A 20,656-nucleotide genomic window follows, 5' to 3' on the forward strand; every position below is an offset into this window, starting at 1 on the left:
CTGCAGGTATGAGCTCTGTTCCCTTTAAACTCATGAGGGGAAGGCTTCCTCCCTATATGTCTGTGACCTCTTTGATTACGTTCAAAATGATCATCAAAAAGCCTTCTTCCAGCTCGATGCCATATAAATATAGCAGCCAGGAATAATAGCTGACATAGTATGGTCCCATCTTTTAAAATGTCTTTAAATGTCCTTTAAAATGAACCTTAAACTCACGTAAACTTCACAATGAAAAACACAACCTTCTTCTCCCAATCCTTTTATGCACTCAACTTCTCCTCCGTTTAAAGATGGCGCCGTTAGCGCCGGATGCGGCCGGGGTCTGACCTGGGTGCGACTGCTTTTTATTGGCGGGTTCCCAGGAGGCGCTAAATCGGGTGATATGCTCGAAAGTTCCGCCCGGTACATTGCACGCCGATTGATGTCATCCAAATGGTGAAAACATCGGGTAGGCGATAAGTTTTAGCAAAACCACTGCCGAAAGTTCCACCTGGGCGCAAAATGTTGTGCGCCTCGTTTCATGACAAAAAAATCGTTTTTGCGTCCCGCCAAACATTAAAACAGGCACAAATGAGCCAAAAATTCAGCGCATTATTTCAACACAGACTCTTAACAGAACTAGAAACTTGTTCGTTTTAGATTTATATAGGCTCTTTGTTAATGAGGAAACTATAAGGCTTGTATTTTAAAATTAGGAATGGAAAATAGTGTTATTCTGAGGGGCCAATGTTCTTTCAATTTTTCTCTGTGGCAGAAATCCATGGGGATAATTCTCAACTTCAGCAGGGGCAAAATGAAAAAAGACTTGCATTTAGGTAGCACCTTTTATGACCATCAGACTTCACAAAGCACTTTACATCCAATGAAATACTTTTTGAAATCTAGTTACTGTAGGAAACATGGCAGCCAATTTCCACAAACAGCAATATAATAATGGCCAGATAAGCTGTTTTTTACTGATGTTGATTGAGTGATAAATATTAGCCAGGGCACCAGTGATAATGTGATATATTCCTTATGACATCACGTCACACTTAGACTTTACAAGATGGCTCCATTCCTTTTATTCTAGTAAACAGCAATGGCTGCATTACCACAGTAGTCCACTAGGTGGAGCAGTAGTCCACTAGGTGGAACAATATTACACTTCTTCCTCCTTAATGAAGAACTAATTATAACAATCATCATACATAACTTGCATGGTTATACATAACAAAAGATATAGGGCTAGAACCTCCACTTTTGAGCTTATCGCCCATAAATGGGCGTTATTTCTGGCGTGGGCATTAAAAAAGGGTTTTCAGATCGTCGGCTTCTCGCCCATTCTCAAAACACCTAGTTTCCATTTTTGAAAATGGCCATTACCGCGAGCGATGTCAAATGGGCGGTAGCGTTAAATTTTTTTGACCTTCTTCCATAAAGTGTGGCCGTCCTTAGCAACGGCATGGCAATGCTCGATTCCAGCGATTCAGGAGGTCAAGGGTCATCATGACATGCGCAGAAGAGGAGACAGAGAGAGAGGGAGCTGAGAGGGACTGAAGGTGTGTGTGGCTGTGGTGTGTGCTTGTTTGGCTGTTGTGGGAGACACGAGGGAGATTCACCAGCAGCAAAAAGCCTACTAAGCACCAAGAACATAGTTGGCACAGAGTTTTTGTCCAACAAATAAGATATAACATGGAAGGGATGGAGGAGGCCCTGGAGCTGGTAGCCAGGACTATTGGTGGCAGAGGGCCCCAGTGGTCCCGGAGCGCGGCACTGCACCACAAGGTGCCGCACACCCATTGCCAACCACACATGAGAGCCAGCAGCAACATCTAGCTTCTGGCTCGGAGCACATTCCCACCTCGCGACTGTCCTCTCCTGTATTCATCCAAGCAGTGCCTCGGTCATCACCATCCCCCCCCACCCCCTCCACAATGAAGCATCGACTAAGGACCTCCTCGGCCAGGCTGTTTGGAGTCAGGAGGGGAAGGGGAAGGGGTAGAAGTGGGGAGGAGAAGCCGGGGCGGGGGTGGGGGGAAGGGTTGGTTTTTAAAGAAATACTGATGATTTCAGACTAATGTTCGGTTTAAATGTTTTTTATTTAACAAAACCTTGTAGCGCATTGGCTCAGATAGCTGCACCGTTACATGCTGGTGATTCCTTAACATCAAAGGGTATAAACACACTTAACTTCAATCAACTTAAACTTTAACTGTCACCAAGGTGATGCCCACCATTGATGTATGACCTGCACACCCAGCAGTGTGTCAGCCTTGTAAATAACACCAACGTTCTTTTAGGTAAAGCGATCATTGATGAGCTCCTGACGTAAGCTCTTGCAGCTATCATGCCACCATGTGCCCTTTCATGCGGTCAACAGGAGGGCGGGGGCATGGCTTCAGCGTCAGCCTGATTGTCTGGTCCGATGTCAGCGTCCACCTCCTCGTCCTCCTCTTCCTCTCTCTGGTGAGGTGGACTGTCAGACTCATCAGGCAATTCTTGTCCCCTCCTGATAGCCAAGTTGTGCAGCATGGAGCAGACCACCACGAATTGAGCTACCTGCTCAGAGTGGTATTGGAGCTCGATTCCTGAGTGGTCTAGCCATATAAAGCACTGCTTAAGTACTCCAATGGTTTTCTCCACGATATTGCGAGTTGCTCTGTGGCTCTCGTTGTATCGCCTCTCAGCCTCGGTGTGGGTGTCATGCAGGGGGGTCATCAACCAGGTGATGAGGCCATATCCTTTGTCACCAAGCATCAAGCATTGACCTTGTAGCTGATTGTTAAACAAGTCAGATACAGTGCTCTCACGCAGGATGTGAGCATCATGGATGCTGTCCGGAAATTGAGCATTCACTGCCAGTATAATTTGCTGGTGGTCGACAACCAGTTGGACATTCAGGGAGTGGAATCCCTTTTGGTTCCTGAAAACCTCAGCATCCTGAAAAGGTGCCCGCATGGCGATGTGTGTATGGTCTATTGCTCTCTGCACCTTGGGGAAGTTTGCAATTCTGGAGAATTCTAGAGCCCTCTCACTCTGTGACTCCCTGGTCATAGGGAAGCTGATCAAGTCCCTCTTGCGTGGGTTCAGGACTTCAGTGACCTGTCTAATGCAGCAATGTGTGGCATGCTGAGACAGACCACAAATGTCGCCAGCTGTGGCTTGAAAAGAACCCGAGGCATAGAACGACAGTGCCGCGGTGACTTTGACCTCAATGGACAGTGCAGTACTGATGGTACTGGCAGGCTGCAGATCTACCCTTATCAGCTGGCATACCTCAGTGATAACCTCTTTGTGGAAGCGCAGTCTCCGAAGGCAGGTGGTGTCAGGCAAGTCGAGGTAAGAATGCTTCTCCTTGTACTTGCAGGGGTGTAACTTCTGGTCCTCCTCACCTGTCTGCCACTTCGTTCATTGGGCACACAATGCAGTGCAGCGTTCCTTTGGTGATGTCGAGTCTGCTGCATGTAATTGGTCACCAAGAGAGGGTGAGAAAGGACAGGTCCCATTGCAGTAGCTCTCTGTTTTCTACCAATTGGTCACAAACAAGGAATGTCCTGCCGAAGACACCTCTTCAATTCCAACCAGTCACAGTATGGTCAAGATGTTTTTACAGATTTTCACATCAACTCCAATGACCTGCAGAGTATATCCGAATTCGGCCGAGGTTGAAGCACAGCAGCCTTTTAAAGGACGCGACATGTGATCTAGAACATGACGTCCATAGCGCTGTGATTAGTTCCAGTTAGTTCCATTTTTTCTGGGTGGTTTTTTGGGTGAGCGATATTGTGGGTGATATGTGTGTGAGGTGGTTAAATTGACGATGGGCGATATCCATGGCTGCTAGTTTTGGTAAATATGCTCTTTCCGACAAAAAAAAGTGGGTGGGCGGTATTATTGAATCTCGGCATTAAATCCATGCAGAAAGCAATGCTGGCCGATATTATGGGCATTGAAATTGCCCATTCTGTTGATTCCGCCCCAAAAAGTAGGCGGGCAGTAATATTTTTTATCGGCGTTATGCACGTGGAGAAAGTAACACTCAACGATAAGTTTCCGAAAAATGCCCGCCAGTTTCCATTTTGTGCCTAAATGGGCGATATATGGGCATTATATGTCATTTCAGTGGTTAAATGGGCGTTAAGTGGGCGTTAAGCATGCAAAAAAAGTGGAGGTTCTATCCCATGGACCTATTTTGCCATATTTACAAATCAAACTTAATCACTGGTTTTCTGTTTCGAAGAGAATACCTTCACTCTCGAACAAAACTTCCCAAACATGGTCTCGAACTTAGATTCATTTTAGGCTGATCCCAAGGAAAGTTTTCTTCCAAGGCATGCCCTTGATCTACATTTGAACTCTCTACAACTTCAGACTGTTTGTCTGCCTGACTCAGACTTAAATTCTGATTTTCTCTTGGAATTGTTTCTCATGCATTTGATGTAGGATATGCTACTGGTATTCTACTTGTAATAAGACTATCTGATGAGTCAGAAATAATCAAATCATTCCAACCTTCAACTCCTTCCACATCTGTATGTAAAATATGATCAATGTGAAGATATCTAGGGCTCGATTTTCCACTTTTGTGCATATTGCCCAAAAATGGGCGTTATTTCCGGCGTGGGCATTAAAAATGTGTTTTAAGATCGCTAACTTCTCGTCCATTCTCAAAGCACGTAGTCTCAATTTTTTTAATTGGCCGTTACCGTGAGCGATATGAAATGGGCCATATCGTTAAATCTCTCTCACCTTCTACCGTAAAGTATGGCCATCCTTAGCAATGGCATGGCAACGCTCGATTCCCGCAATTCAGGAGGTCAAGGGTTATCATGACATGCGCAGAAGAGAAGACAGAGAGAGAGGGAGCTGAGAGGGACTGAAGGCATGTGTAGCTGTGGTATGTGCGTGTTTGGTTATTTTGGGAGGCAGGAGAGAGATTCACCAGCAGCAAAAAGCCTACTAAGCACCAAGAACATAGTTGGTACCGAGTCTTTGTCCAACAAATAAGATATAACATGGAAGGGATGGTGGAGGCCCTGGAGCTGGTAGCCAGGAACACTGGTGGCAGAGGGCTCCCAGTGGTCCCGGAGCGCGGCACGTGGGGAGAAGAAGCGGGGGGGCGGGGGGCGGGGTGGTGTGGGGGCAAGGGTTGGTTTGTACAGAAATACTGATGATTTCAGGCAACTGTTCGGTTTAAATGTTTTCTATTTAACAAAACCTGGTTGCACATTGGCTCAGATAGCTGCACCGTTACATGCTGGTGATTCCTTAACACTTAACTTCAATCAACTTAAACTTTAACTGTCACCAAGGTGCTGCCCACCATTGATATATCACCTGCACATCCAGCAGTGTGTCAGCCTTGTAAATAACACCAATGTTCTTTCAGGCAAAGCGATCATTGATGAGCTCCTGAAGTAAGGCTCTTGCAGCTACCATGCCACCATGGGCCCTTTCATGCGGTCTACAGGGGGGCGGGGGCATGTCTTCAGCATCAGCCTGATTGTCTGGCCCAATGTCAGCATCCGCCTCCTCATCCTCCTCTTCCTCTCTCTGGTGAGATGGACTGTCAGACTCATCAGGCAATTCTTGTCCCCTCCTGATAGCCAAGTTGTGCTGCATGGAGCACACCACCACGAATTGAGCTAACTGCTCAGGGTGCTATTGGAGGTCGCTGATATGTCCTTACTATACAGTATAAATGCACATGAGGCCCATACTTGAGAGAGAAGGTCACTCTGTGACCAATTACCTTTATTACCAAGACCTCAAGTGATGAAGGTGGGTGGAGTTTCCCCTTTTATACCTGAAAGTCCAGGTTAGGAGTATCTCCCACAAGTTCATCCCCTTGCGGTCAATGTTCTCAAGGTGTACAACTTAGGTCAGCTTATACATGGGTTACAATGATAGTTGAATACATGACAATAGGGAAGCTGATCAATTCCCTCCTGCGTGCGTACAGGGCTTCAGTGACCTGTCTAATGCAGCAATGTGTGGCATGCTGAGACAGTCTGCAAATGTCGCCAGCTGTGGTCTGAAAAGAACCCGATGCGTAGGACGTCAGTGCCATGGTGACTTCGATTTTGACAGACAGTGCAGTACTGATGATGCTGGCAGGCTGCAGATCTTCCCTTATAAGCTGGCATACCTCAGTGATAACCTCCTTGTGGAAGCGCAGTCTCCGAAGGCAGGTGGTGTCGGGCAAGTCGAGGTAAGACTGCTTCTCCCTGTACTTGCGGGGGGGGGGGAGGGGGAACGTCTGGTCCTCCTCATCAGTCTGGCACGTCTTACATTGGGAACATCAGTGATCTCGAGTCTTTTAACACCTCTCTCTTACTCTACCTCTATCATGATTCTCTTTAGATACGTCATAGTGAACTAATATGGTGCTCTCTGCCAACTGGCTTTTACACTCCTTGAATGCCGCATCGCATTCTTCTGACCACTTCCAATGGACCTGTATTTTCAACAGCTCATTCAGTGGATGTAACACTGTAGCTAAATTTGGTAGGAACTTCCCATAATAGACCAAAAGAACCAAAAATGATCGAAATTCAGTGATATTCTTGGGAGTGGGTGCATTTCTAATTGCATCCAGCTTTCCCTTGGTTGGATGTAAACCATCTTTGTCAACTCTGTGCCCTAAGTACACCACTGAGTTTTGAAATAACTCACACTTGTGAGCAATCACTCGTACTCTGTGCTTCTCTAGCCGTTTGAGCACTTCATTCAATACATTATTATGGATTTGCCAGTTTGGTGCTGAAATGAGTATATCGTCAAATTAACATACTACCCCTTCAATGCTTTGCAAAATATTGTTCATCACCCCTTGAAATATGACGGGGGCAAAAGACACTCCAAATGGTAGCCTATTAAATTGATATAGGCCGAGATGAGTATTTATAGTCAAGCATGACTTGGACTCCTCATCCAGTTCAAGTTGTAAGTAGGCATTTGTGAGATCTAACTTTGAGAAGATCTGACCACCTGTCAGCACTGTGAATAAATCTTCTCCATTTGGCAATGCATTGGGTAGATTACCCTCGAGAACCTGGTTTACGGTTACTTTATAATCACCACATAACCTTACCTTACCATCGGACTGAGGTACAAAAACAATGGGTGTTGCCCAATTACTTGCCCAATTCAAGAGGGAGTTAGATATGGCCCTTACGGCTAAGGGGCTCAAGGGGTATGGAGAGAAAGCAGGAAAAGGGTACTGAGGGAATGATCAGCCATGATCTTACTGAATGGCAGTGCAGGCTCGAAGGGCTGAATGGTCTACTCCTGCACCTATTTTCTATATTTCTATGTTTCTACTTAGATCTACCTTAGAGATAATGTTGTCTAGTCTTTTGAGTTCTTGCTCAACTCTCTCCTTGAGTGCATATGATACGGGACGAGGTTTGCCGTAAACTGGTCTAGCGTCCTTCTGTACCCTGACACTCGCCTTGAAGCATTGGATCGTGCAGCCTGTTTTGCAGAACACCTTCAGGTACTTCTTGATGACATCATCTTTTGATGCAAATCTCCTTTCAACACGAAAACTCTTGCTCCAATCCAGCTTCAGTGATCCCAACCAATGTTTACCTAGTAAGGCAGTCTATGTCCTGCCACCACTAGAAGAGGCAGGCTCTTAAAATTGATCTTTGTATTTCACCGGTACAGTGATACAACCTACCACAGGAATGTTCTCTCTTTAGTAGCCTCGCAGCTCTATCTTGGATAACGGGGAACAAAGAAATGGCAGACTAATTGAACAAGTACTTTGGTTCGGTATTCACTAAGGAGGACACAAACAACCTTCCGGATATAAAAGGGGTCAGAGGGTCTAGTAAGAAGGAGGAACTGAGGGAAATCCTTATTAGTCGGGAAATTGTGTTGGGGAAATTGATGGGATTGAAGATCGATAAATTGCCAGGGCCTGATGGACTGCATCCCAGAGTACTTAAGGAGGTGGCCTTGGAAATAGCGAATGCATTGACAGTCATTTTCCAACAGTCCATAGACTCTGGATCAGTTCCTATGGAGTGGAGGGTAGTCAATGTAACCCCACTTTTTAAAAATGGAGGAAGAGAGACAACAGGGAATTATAGACCGGTCAGCCTGACATCGGTAGTGGGTAAAATGATGGAATCAATTATTAAGGATGTCATAGCAGCGCCTTTGGAAAGAGGTGACATGATAGGTCCAAGTCAGCATGGATTTGTGAAAGGGAAATCATGCTTGACAAATCTTCTGGAATTTTTTGAGGATGTTTCCAGTCGAGTGGACAAGGGAGAACCAGTTGATGTGGTGTATTTGGACTTTCAGAAGGCTTTCGACAAGGTCCCACACAAGAGATTAATGTGCAAAGGTAAAGCACATGGGATTGGGGGTAGTGTGCTGATGTGGATTGAGAACTGGTTGGCAGACAGGAAGCAAAGAGTAGCAGTAAATGGGTACTTTTCAGAATGGCAGGCAGTGACTAGTGGGGTACCGCAAGGTTCTGTGCTGGGTCCCCAGCTGTTTACATTGTACATTAATGATTTAGACGAGGGGATTAAATGTGGTATCTCCAAATTTGCAGATGACACTAAGTTGGGTGGCAGTGTGAGCTGCGAGGAGGATGCTATGAGGCTGCAGAGTGACTTGGATAGTTTAGGTGAGTGGGCAAATGCATGGCAGATGAAGTATAATATGGATAAATGTGAGGTTATCCACTTTGGAGGTAAAAACAGAGAGACAGACTATTATCTGAATGGTGACAGATTAGGAAAAGGGGAGGTGCAACGAGACCTGGGTGTCATGGTACATCAGTCGTTGAAGGTTGGCATGCAGGTACAGCAGGCGGTTAAGAAAGCAAATGGCATGTTGGCCTTCATAGCGAGGGGATTTGAGTACAGGGGCAGGGAGGTGTTACTACAGTTGTACAGGACCTTGGTGAGGCCACACCTGGAGTATTGTGTACAGTTTTAGTCTCCTAACTTGAGGAAGGACATTTTTGCTATTGAGGGAGTGCAGTGAAGGTTCACCAGACTGATTCCCGGGATGGCGGGACTGACATATCAAGAAAGACTGGATCAACTGGGCTTGTATTCACTGGAGTTCAGAAGAATGAGAGGGGATCTCATAGAAACGTTTAAAATTCTGACAGGTTCAGACAGGTTAGATGCAGGAAGAATGTTCCCAATGTTGGGGAAGTCCAGAACCAGGTGTCACAGTCTAAGGATAAGGGGTAAGCCATTTAGGACCGAGATGAGGAGAAACTTCTTCACCCAGAGAGTGATGAACCTGTGGAATTCTCTACCACAGAAAGTTGTTGAAGCCAATTCACTAAATATATTCAAAAAGGAGTTAGATGTAGTCCTTACTACTCGGGGGATCAAGGGATATGGCGAGAAACCAGGAATGGGATAATGAGGTTGCATGTTCAGCGATGAACTCATTGAATGGCATTGCATGCTCGAAGGGCCGAATGGCCTACTCCTGCACCTATTTTCTATGTTTCTATGTTTCTCCAATGGGAAATCACGCAATTTGTCAAAATATAGTGATTCCGGTACAACGCTCACAGATGCAGAAGTGTCGATTTCCATGGGTATCTTGGTTCCTGCAACATATACTTTGATGATGATACTTTTTGAATCGATGTTAGATACCTTTATGCTCCTGATGATATGTACCTCTTCGTCCTGTTGCTTTTCTTCCATGCTATGTAGTCTCTGGGGATTTCTACTTATGACTTTGAAAGTTGGTTTACTCTTGAGTCGGCTTGCCTTCGCAAGATGCCCAGTTTTCTTGCAGGAGAAACTCTTTGCCTTCACATATGGACAACTTTGAGCAATGTGTTGTCCCAGACACCGATAGCATGACTTCAATGCTCTGTTACCATTGCCAGTTGCTGAGAAATTGGGGCCCAACTGCCTTTTATTTTTAACCTGCAGGCGATTCATCTTGGTTGCCTGATGACTGAAAATGTTATGAAATTCTCAGGAATATTAGTCGGCCATATCCATTGACATAGCTGTCTGACAAGCGAAATCAAAAGTCAAGTTAGGGGTTGTCAATAACTTTCTTCTACTTGCTTCATTTTTCATTCTGCAAACAAAGTGGTCACGCAATGCTTGGTCCTGAAAGTTTCCGAAATGACAGTAAATAGATATCTTCTTTAATGCTACAATGTAGTCACTTATACACTCATCAGGTAATTGATTTCGTATTCTGAAACGTTAACTTTCAGCAATTTCCAGGGGCTCCGAACTGTGATCAGAATCTCCGTAAATGATGTGTCCTTTGGCTTGATGGGACCAAGCACATTTTTCAGTGTTTCATACACCTGCTTTAGCCAAGAAAACTGCCCGTTTTCTTTCTAACACCATCCGGTTACGGTTTTCATCATCGGGGACTTTGATGATACTATTCGCGGTGAAAAATATTTCTAGCCGCTCCACGTTCACTCCGAAAGTTTCATGGCTGCGATGGAATTCACCCAAGCGCCCTATTATTCCCATAGGCACAGCCATCTCGACTCAGACAGTTCAGCCAAGTGTGCTTGTAGTTTACCTTGGATTTTTAGCTGTTCTGCAAACAAAGAACCTCTCCACCAACAAAAATTTCCAGTAATCCTATCCTTCATCGCCAATGTGATATATTCCTTTTGACATTACAACACACAAAAGGCTAGATTTTCCAAAAAATCCGTCAGCGCCGGATTGTCACCCAAAATACCGTTTAGATTTTCAAATTATCGCTGGTGAAAAATTCCATTAAAAAAAGAAAAAAATCTGCCCGGTAAAAAAAATGGACCTGACACCCTGATTCTCAGTGGAAAATGGAATCTTGGGTCGATTGGGCGGTTCTTAAAAAAAAATGGGTGATAATTACAAAAATTTACACCGAGGCTGTGGGTTGGGCTTAGGAGGAGAAAAACACAAAAAAAATTAAAAAAAAACGTAAAATAAAAAATCAGAAAACATTCTCAGGAACCTTTTCACCTTAATCACTGTAAGAGAATTTTAAAATAATTATCAAAAACCTATTAACTTACCTCTTTTTGCAGGGGTACTAACCTACCGCCCAGTTCCCGTTGCTTCTCATGGGCAGTTTTTTTCAACTTGTTTATGGGTCACCACTGAGTCAAAAATAAGCCGAGGGCGGTCTATGGGTGGTGCACGCTAGGCGGTCCGCTCCCCAGCAGTATTTCGAAACCGCCGCCGGAACTCAGTTGTGGAAATTTTCGCCGACCCAGTTCTCGCCCAAAACGACCAATACTGCCGATGCAGTGGAAATTCAAGCCTTTAGACTTTACAAGATGGCTCCCTTCCTTTTATTCTGGGAAACAGTAATGGCTGCATTACCACAGTAGTCCACTAGGTGGAGTAGTAGTCCACTAGGTGGAACTATATATTACAGATAATTCCCTTGTTCTTCTTCGAAATAGCGCCATGGGATCTTTTACGCCCACGTGAGAGAGCAGACAGGACATCAGTTTGAAGTCTCATCCAAAAGACAGCACCTCAGACAAGTGCAGCACTCCCTCAACACTGCACTGGAATGTTCGCCTAGATTTTTGTATTCAAGTTTCTGGAGTGGGACTTAAACCCACAACCTTCTGACTCAGAGGCGAGAGTGCTACCAACTGAGCCACAGCTGACATTGGTGTAGTGGATTTGCTGCATATTATATACTCCGATTTTCTTTCCATTGACTTCATAACTATAGAACGAGAGGCCGATCCGCCGATTAGAGATTGGGAAGTGGGAGTAGGAAGGCCAAAATCATTGGAGGTCAGAGATCAGCGGGGTGGGGGGATCACTGGCCTCTGATGAAAGCAGATCAATGTCCAGAAAGAACTTCCTCGGAGTTTTAACTTCTTCTTTACTGTCTGAAAAGGCATAGTGTTGTATCATGAGTTTTCCGGCTATACAGAGAGCAATACATGACGCCAACATCATAACAAGATAATGATCATGGTTATACTTTGCAGTGAGAGGGTTGGCTTAAAATACGTTCCAAACAAAAATAATATCCTTAATATATTGGCCACAAGCAACACTAAGCAAATGTAAATGGAGAACCCCTCTGCATTCTGTGTGCATTTAATGTCCCTCTATTGGGGAATTGTGGTGGCTCTCATATTGGACTGTTCAGCCACCTAAGGACTCATTTTTAGAATGGAAGCAAGTCTTCCTCGATTCCGAGGGACTGCCTATGATTGATTGAGGAATGTAGGGCACCACTCCGCCAAATACCATTGCCCTCACTGCTATCTAGGAAGCCAGGTTGCTGAGAGGGGCAAACTGATTAAGGGAGCTCAGACTCTCTTCCATTATCATTGAAAAATAATTCCAGGCAAAGCTGGCAAGGGAGGTAGGAAGACCAGGATCGTCAGAGGCCAGAGATTGGGGTGGGGGGGACAGGGGGGAAAGTCGGAAGGCCAGTATCATCGGAGGGTGGAGATGTGGGGGGTGGGAGGGTGGGGTAGGAAGTGCGGGATCATTAGAGGTTGGAGATCTGGGTAGGGTATAGGAAGGCTGGAAGCGGTAGAGGCCGGAGATTGAGGGGGTTAGGAAAGCCGGGATCAGAGGGGGCTGGAGGTAGAGGATCGGAAGACCAGAGAGGATATCGGGGGCCGGGGACTGGGGCTCGGGGTTGGAGGGGGGGAAAGGAGTCCAGGGTAGGGGTCAGAAGGGTGGAAGGGGAATCGTAGGCCTTGTGCGGGGCGACTAGATCAGAAGGGTCGAGTGGGGGTCTTCCGATCGCGGAGGGGGGTTAGCAAGGCAGGAACTCTGGATCTAGCAGGTAAGTGGAAAGGCACTTTACTCCTGGATCCAACAGTCCTTGCCTCCCTTTAGCTGCCTGGGGCCTGAGGACTGCTGTTTAAAAAAGGGGACAGACAAAAGGCAGGTAACTATAGGCCGGTTAATTTAACATCTTTAGTGGGGAAAATGCTTGAAGCTATCATTAAGGAAGAAATGGTGGGACATCTAGATAGGAATAGGGCAATCAAGCATACACAACATGGATTCATGAAGGGGAAATCATGTTTAACTAATTTACTGAAATTCTTTGAGGATATAACGAGCATGGTGGATAGAGGTATACCGATGGATGTGGTGTATTTAGATTTCCAAAAGGTATTCGATAAGGTGCCACACAAAAGGTTACTGCAGAAGATAAAGGTACGCGGAGTCAGAGGAAATGTATTAGCATGGATCGAGAATTGGCTGGCAAACAGAAAGCAGAGAGTCGGGAGAAATGGGTCCTTTTCGGGTTGGAAATCAGTGGTTAGTGGTGTGCCACAGGGATCGGTGCTGAGACCACAACTGTTTACAATATACATAGATGACCTGGAAGAGGGGACAGAGTGTAGCGTAACAAAATTTGCAGATGACACAAAGATTAGTGGGAAAGCGGGTTGAGTAGAGGACACAGAGAGGCCGCAAAGAAATTTAGATAGGTTAAGCGAATGGGCTAAGGTTTGGCAGATGGAATACAATGTCGGAAAATGTGAGGTCATCCACCTTGGAAAAAAAAATAGTAAAAGGGAATATTATTTGAATGGGGAGAAATTACAACATGCTGAGGTGCAGAGAGACCTGGGGGTCCTTGTGCATGAATCCCAAAAAGTTAGTTTGCAGATGCAGCAGGTAATCAGGAAGGCGAATGGTATGTTGGCCTTCATTGTGAGAGGGATGGAGTACAAAAGCAGGGAGGTCCTGCTGCAACTATATAGGGTATTGGTGAGGCCGCATCTGGAGTACTGCATGCAGTTTTGGTCACCTTACTTAAGGAAGGATATACTAGCATTGGAGGGGGTACAGAGACGATTTACTCGGCTGATTCCGGAGATGAGGGGGTTACCTTATGGCGATAGATTGAGTAGACTGGGTCTTTACTCATTGGTGTTCAGAAGGATGAGGGGTGATCTTATCGAAACATTTAAAATAATGAAAGGGATAGACAAGATAGAAGCAGAGAGATTGTTTCCACTGGTCGGGGAGACTAGAACTAGGGGGCACAGCCTCAAAATACGGGGGAGACAATTTAAAACCGAGTTGAGAAGGAATTTCTTCTCCCAAAGGGTTGTGAATCTGTGGAATTCTCTGCCCAAGGAAGCAGTTGAGGCTAACTCATTGAATGTATTCAAATCACATATAGATAGATTTTTAACCAATGAGGGAATTAAGGGTTATGGGGAGCGGGCGGGTAAGTGGAGCTGAGTCCACGGCCAGATCAGCCATGATCTTGTTGAATGGTGGAGCAGGCTCGAGGGGCTTGATGGCCCACTCCCGTTCCTAATTCTTATGTTCTTATGTTCTTATGAATTCTAGCCGCCCACAGTTAAATTTAAAATGGAGCTTCAACATGGGGCACGCAGTCCTATTATAATATTTGAAGTGCCAACCCACCTCCTGGGAACGGGTTGGCTGCCCACCCCCAGCCCCGCCTCCGTTAAAACCGGAAGTGGGTGGGTTGGGGCCGAGATTCAGGTCTTTAATATTTTAACCATCCACCCGAGCCCGACCCATCTGTTTTTGGGGGTTAAAATTCCTTCCATAGGATCAGGAGTAGGACAGTCAGCCGCTCGAGCCTACTCCACCATTTAATTAGATCATGGCAAATCTGTACCTCAACTTCATTTACCTGCCTTAGCTCCATATCACTTGATACCCTTACCATTAGTCAGCACATTTCACACTTGTAAACACTTCCTTATTGCCCCTTGCCCTCAACATAGGCTCCAATGGAAGGAAAGAAAGAGAGAGAGAAAGAAAGAAAGAAAGAAAGAAAGAAAGAAAGAAAGAAAGAAAGACTTACATTTATATAGAGCCTTTCGTGACCACCGGACGTATCAAAGCACTTTACAGCCAATGAAGTACTTTTGAAGTGTAGTCACTGTTGCAATGTGGGAAACGTGACAGCCAATTTGCGCACAAGCAAGCTCCATGTGATAATGACCATATAATTTGTTTTTGTGATGTTGATTGAGGGATAAATATTGGCCAGGACACTGGGGATAACTTCCCTGCTCTTCTTCAAAATAGTGCCATGGGATCTTTTACGTCCACTTGAGAGAGCAGATGGGGTCTCAGTTTAACGTCGCATCTGTAAGACGACACCTCTGACAGTGCAGCGCTCCTCAGTACTGCACTGGAGTGCCAGTCTAGATTTTTGTGCTCAAGTTCCTGGAGTGGCACTTGAACCCACAACCTGTAAGATTTCTAAATCTCTGGCATTAAGTTGACAGCAAGACCGATTCTTTTAAAATAATTTGGAATAGTTTATTAAACACACACACAAGCACATCTATCAGAGAAACCACAGTCCTCAGCTACCCTACAGATCTACTGAGTTACAATAGATACAATGATGTTACAATTAAAAAAGGTACAGTTCACTTCCCTCTGGCAAAGCACACGACCTGCCTCTTTGTTTGTAGAGGAAGGTTCCTGCTTTGCCATGTGCTAAGGAGAAGACAGACCCAGCAATCCTTGCTTGGATTATTATACCCCTTACGGCCATTGTTTTTCAGAAGGCCTCAGGATTGGGTCTTGGTTCCAGGGCCATTCCTGATTGGCTTCTCCTCATACATGTGTCTGTCTGGAGGGCCAGTGCCATTCCTTGATTAGGTTAATGGCTTTCCAATTAACACCTTTTTCTCGTTTGGTGTGTTTCAAAGCCATGTTGACATGAACTTGGGGAAGTCATCCATTTTGTTTCTTTTAACACTGCAGTCTTTCCATATAATCTACACTTTTAACATTTATATATATATACAGAATCAATTTTATTATTACTAAACACATTTATTCTTACCACCTTCTGACTCAGAGGCAAGAGTGCTAACCACTGAGCCACTAGCTGACACCTCCATCTGCCCCACCTGTGACGGAGACTGTAGGTCCTGCATTGGACTCATCAGTTACCTGTGAACTCATATTAGTGTGGAAGCAAGTCATCCTCGACTCCGAGGGACTGCCTAAGAAGAAGAGAAGAAGAAGCTGATATTAGACACTAGGAAATTCAAGCCCCGTGAATGATGGGCAGCTGATCTGACACCGTCGGTGTTCCACCCTTGCTGAAGCTAAAAATTACCCCCTTGTCTGCATCTACAAATTGTGCTTATTGGAATCTTGCAAGCTAGTTGGTGTTTTAAATTAATTGCTGAAATAAAGATGCTCAGAATATAATTATGCAAACTTCACCTTTGCCTGATATGTAGTGCAAAGTTTGCATACAGCACAAGGCCAGCATTAGTCCCTGTAATATAATGAGCAAATAGCAGCTGGCAAACTTCTATTTTATACGCTGTATTTATACTGATTCCATATTTGTTCTTATGAAACTTGCTGTGGGCAGTGGACAGTCACAGTCAAATCTAGCAACAGTTACAACTGTGTTATCTCACTTTTATCATTGTTTAAGTACTGTTTAATAGGTTTGTTTCAGCTGTTGACCTTGATCTTTTGTCCCTTCTTCCCACTTTGTATGACAGAATTCAAACCTAATTGTATTTGTATTATCAGTTTATTGATAACAAAGTAATACAGTTTAACTGTGGTTCTTTCTCTAAACAAGAGAAACACTTTCATGTGAACTACAGTGCATCTGATTTGTGCACTCCCATACAAGCAAGTCATAAATCAAACCTGACTTCAAAGCTAAACCTTGCTGTGGTTAACTACTGAAAATTAGGCCGCATTGTTCAGGAACAAGGATCAGGAATGGGTAGCGACAATCATTAATCTGCCTGAAGGCCATTTCTGGAGGATGTTACAGTACCACAGGTGCTTCATATGTTCTCTCAACTTTCCGTTTCTGCTTTTAGATGTTCAAACCATAAGCTTCTATGAGGATATTTTGGGCAGGTAGAGCCAGGGACACAATCTTTGAAAGCCACCATGTTGCCCAGTGAGGAAGTTGAGACAAAAGCCTTGATTTTAACTGGGGGCGAAGGATAAGCCTGGGGCTGGCAGGTCGCTTATCAGGCTCAGCCTGGCTCACTGGCGTGAGGCCCAGAGCCATTTTAACTCCCCATAATTTGGTTTTAAATATACACACAGTAATATCCTAGGCACAATAATAAAGATAAATACAGGATAAATAATGCAAATTCAATATAACCTTTAGCTGTGAGATTGGTTTATGCCAGAAAGAGCTTGATGCTAGTGGGCTGTTCAATCCATTGAACATTTTTTGGCAGATAATTAGGAAGGATAATTGGAGTAAGTATAATAGAGATTCCACCTGGATTTATTGCACTGAATATATTTATTTAGCTATTTTGTCAATGTGAGGGAATTGAGACTGACGACTCACACTACTTAAGGTAGTGGGTAACTGATGTAAAACTGATCAGTGGCCTTTCCAGTTTGGTGCAACAATAGGGAGATGTATTGGGCCAACATTCCAACTTATTCTTTACAGATCATTACGAAACCTGAGTCTTTTTCAATATTTAAACAAGCAACCAGGATTTAATTTGAAAACAAAAAAAACTAATTAGGGTGTTTTGTGCCACAGAATGAACAGTTCAAATTAAGTCATCCAGAAATTCAGATCGAATGGGAATGAAAAGCCTATGGGTAGTTATTAATGATTTGTTAAAACAAAGTTTTTTTTCAGGTGCTTAATGATAAGTTGCTTCAGGTTTGATCCTTTATTTAAACAAAGGCTCAAAAAGAGCTCTTTTAAGTCATAAATAACCTGTATTTCTTTCTCTTTTACTTTTAATATGCCAGTGCAGTTCACTTCCAAATCTCCAAGTAGATATTTTATTATGCTTTTCAATAGTTTACTTTAATTTGTGTTTCTGAGTGCTCTGGGAGTCTCTTGTTCATTTAAAACAAACAAGAGTTTAGAAGCAGTAAAATACTGATTCAGGTTGGTTGGTCCAAGTCTGAGGCAGCCTGTGACTTTTAATGAGGAACACATGTTGTAAGTAAACATATATAATTACATTTAGCATCTCTGGGAGTATTTACGCTTCAGATATTGGCTCTTGAGACTACTGGAGCAGGTTTACAATATCTAGTCAAACGGGATTTGCTTACATCACATCAAAAAACATACCTGGTGCAGTAACCTAAGAGTGAAGCAAATATATAGTTGTCACATAAATGCTTTTGTTTGTCCCTCTCCACTCTTCACTGATCTAAGCAATATTCAACTGCGTTCTGTAAAAAAGCAAAGAAAACTGAGATGAACATTTGCAGCAAGTCACAAGTATACACCAATTAATTTAATAGAGTGGAAAAATGATAAATGATAAATTGTCCTCCAAGTTATATTCACACAACTTGTTAAAACAAAACAGATTAAACACAGTATAAAGAGATTATTGTCCACCAGACTCCACCACCATTTACCCAGCACCCTGTATCAAAAGAAATCCAAAATAAACACAAGTTGATCAGCTTCAGAACCAGTGAAAGGTCTTGAAGTGTAAGATCATTTTTTTCATTTTGGTGCTGATTAAAAGTGGTGTGCAGATTTGTTTCATAGCTCCAGCATTTGTGATTTTCTTTTTACCTCAAAAAGAAAACTCGTTCTAGTTCCATGTATTTTGGGGTGACATTATATTTGTGACAGTTTCTTTTAATGCTTAAGTCATGTGTTTATCTAAAGCAATCCTTCGAGGCTTTGAAAAAGATGCCATAGTGACGACTAACACAAAGGTACATTCAGCATTCAAAACTGTGCCCCAATTATTGTACACATCAAGAGTTGAAGTGCTTTTCACATTCAGAAATCACACGTGAATCCACACAGAAACGTAAAAGGATTCTAATCCTTTAGCCATATGACTCAGCATGAATCAAAAAAATAGGTGGTGTCTAAACAGGCATATCCCTGAAGAGAATTTACACCATGGGCGTCTGGATAGATTGTAGGTAAGATAATAAGAGATTTGAGTCATTCTGTTGTGACAGCCAGTGGTTTAACATTGGGTGGTAAATACAAACTTAAGGTTATCTTGCAGAATAATTTCACAGAACAAAGATAGAAAATCCCAATGTTCCTTTGCCTGTGAAATAAATTAAAGGGCCAATGTTTTTTACTCACTCCACCCAAGGTAAACGGGGCATCAGCAGCATCAAAATGGTGTTGGGTCCCTTACTGCCCCATTTACACTGGTGCTCCAGCCACCAACATCTTGAGTAGAGTCTTGAGATAGGTGGTTGGAGTGCCCATCTGTCCAGGTCGGTGATCAATTGTAAAATGCATATCTGGGTCCTATGACATGCATTAGACATGAATTCCACTTTTGTATCAGGTGTTAAACGGCCTAAGCAGCAGCAGTAGTCCTCAAAAAACTCCGGCCCATCCAGGATTGCCTCCCTCTCCTCCCAGACTAAGAACATAAGAAATAGGAACAGGAGTAGGCTATACGGCCCCTCGAGCTTGCTCCACCATTCAATAAGATCATGGCTGATCTGATCATGGACTCAGCTCCACTTCCCCGCCCGCTCCCCATAACCACTTATCCCGTTACCGTTTAAGAAAGTCTATTTCTGTCTTAAATTTATTCAATGGCCCAACTTCCACAGCTCTCTGAGGGAGCAAACTCCACAGATTTACAACCCTCTGAGAAAAAAAAATTCTCCTCATCTCTGTTTTAAATGGGTGGCCCCTTATTCTAAGATCATGCCTTCTAGTTTTAGAAACATCAGAGGAAACATCCTCTCTGCATCCACCTTGTCAAGCCCCCTCATAATCTTATACGTTTCGATAAGATCACCTCTCAATCTTCTGAACTCCAATGAGTAGAGGCCAAACCGACTCAACCTTTCCTCATAAGTCAACCCCCTCATCCCCGGAATCAACCTAGTGAACCTTCTCTGAACTGCCTTCAAAGCAAGTATATCCTTTCGGAAATATGGAAACCAAAACTGCACGCAGCATTCCAGGTGTGGCCTCACCAAAACCATGTATAGCTGTAGCAAGACTTCCCTGCTTTTATACTCCATCCCCTTTGCAATAAAGGCCAAGATACCATTGGCCTAGCTGATCATTTGCTGTACCTGCATACTATCCTTTTGTGTTTCATGCACAAGTAGCCCCAGGTCCCGCTCTTTGATTTTTTTCAGCCAAAGTGCATGAACTCACACTTTCCAACATTATACTTCATCTGCCACATTTTTGCCCACTCACTTAGCCTGTCTATGTCCTTTTGCAGATTTTTTGTGTCCTCCTCACACATTGTTTTTCCTCCCATCTTTGTATTGTCAGCAAACTTGGCTACGTTATACTCAATCCCTTCTTCCAAGTCATTAATATAGATTGTAAATAGTTGGGGTCCCAGCACTGATCCCTGCGGCACCCCACTAGTTATAGGTTGCCAACCAGAGAATGAACCATTTATCCTGACTCTCTGATCTCTGTTAGTTAGCCAATCCATGCTAATATATTACCCCCAACCCAGTGAACTTTACTCTTGTGCAGTAACCTTTTATGTGGCGCCTTGTCAAATGCCTTCTGGAAGTCTAAATACACCACATCCACTGGTTCCCACCCTGTTTATCCACCCTGTTCGTTACATCCTCAAAGAACTCCAGCAAATTTGTCAAACATAACTTCCCCTTCATAAATCCATGCTGACTCTGCCTGACCGAATTTTGCTTATCCAAATGTGCTGCTATTGCTTCTTTAATAATGAACTCCAACATTTTCCCAACCACAGATG

The sequence above is a fragment of the Pristiophorus japonicus genome, chromosome 2 (genome assembly GCF_044704955.1).
Source record: "Pristiophorus japonicus isolate sPriJap1 chromosome 2, sPriJap1.hap1, whole genome shotgun sequence".
Taxonomy (NCBI): domain Eukaryota; kingdom Metazoa; phylum Chordata; class Chondrichthyes; family Pristiophoridae; genus Pristiophorus; species Pristiophorus japonicus.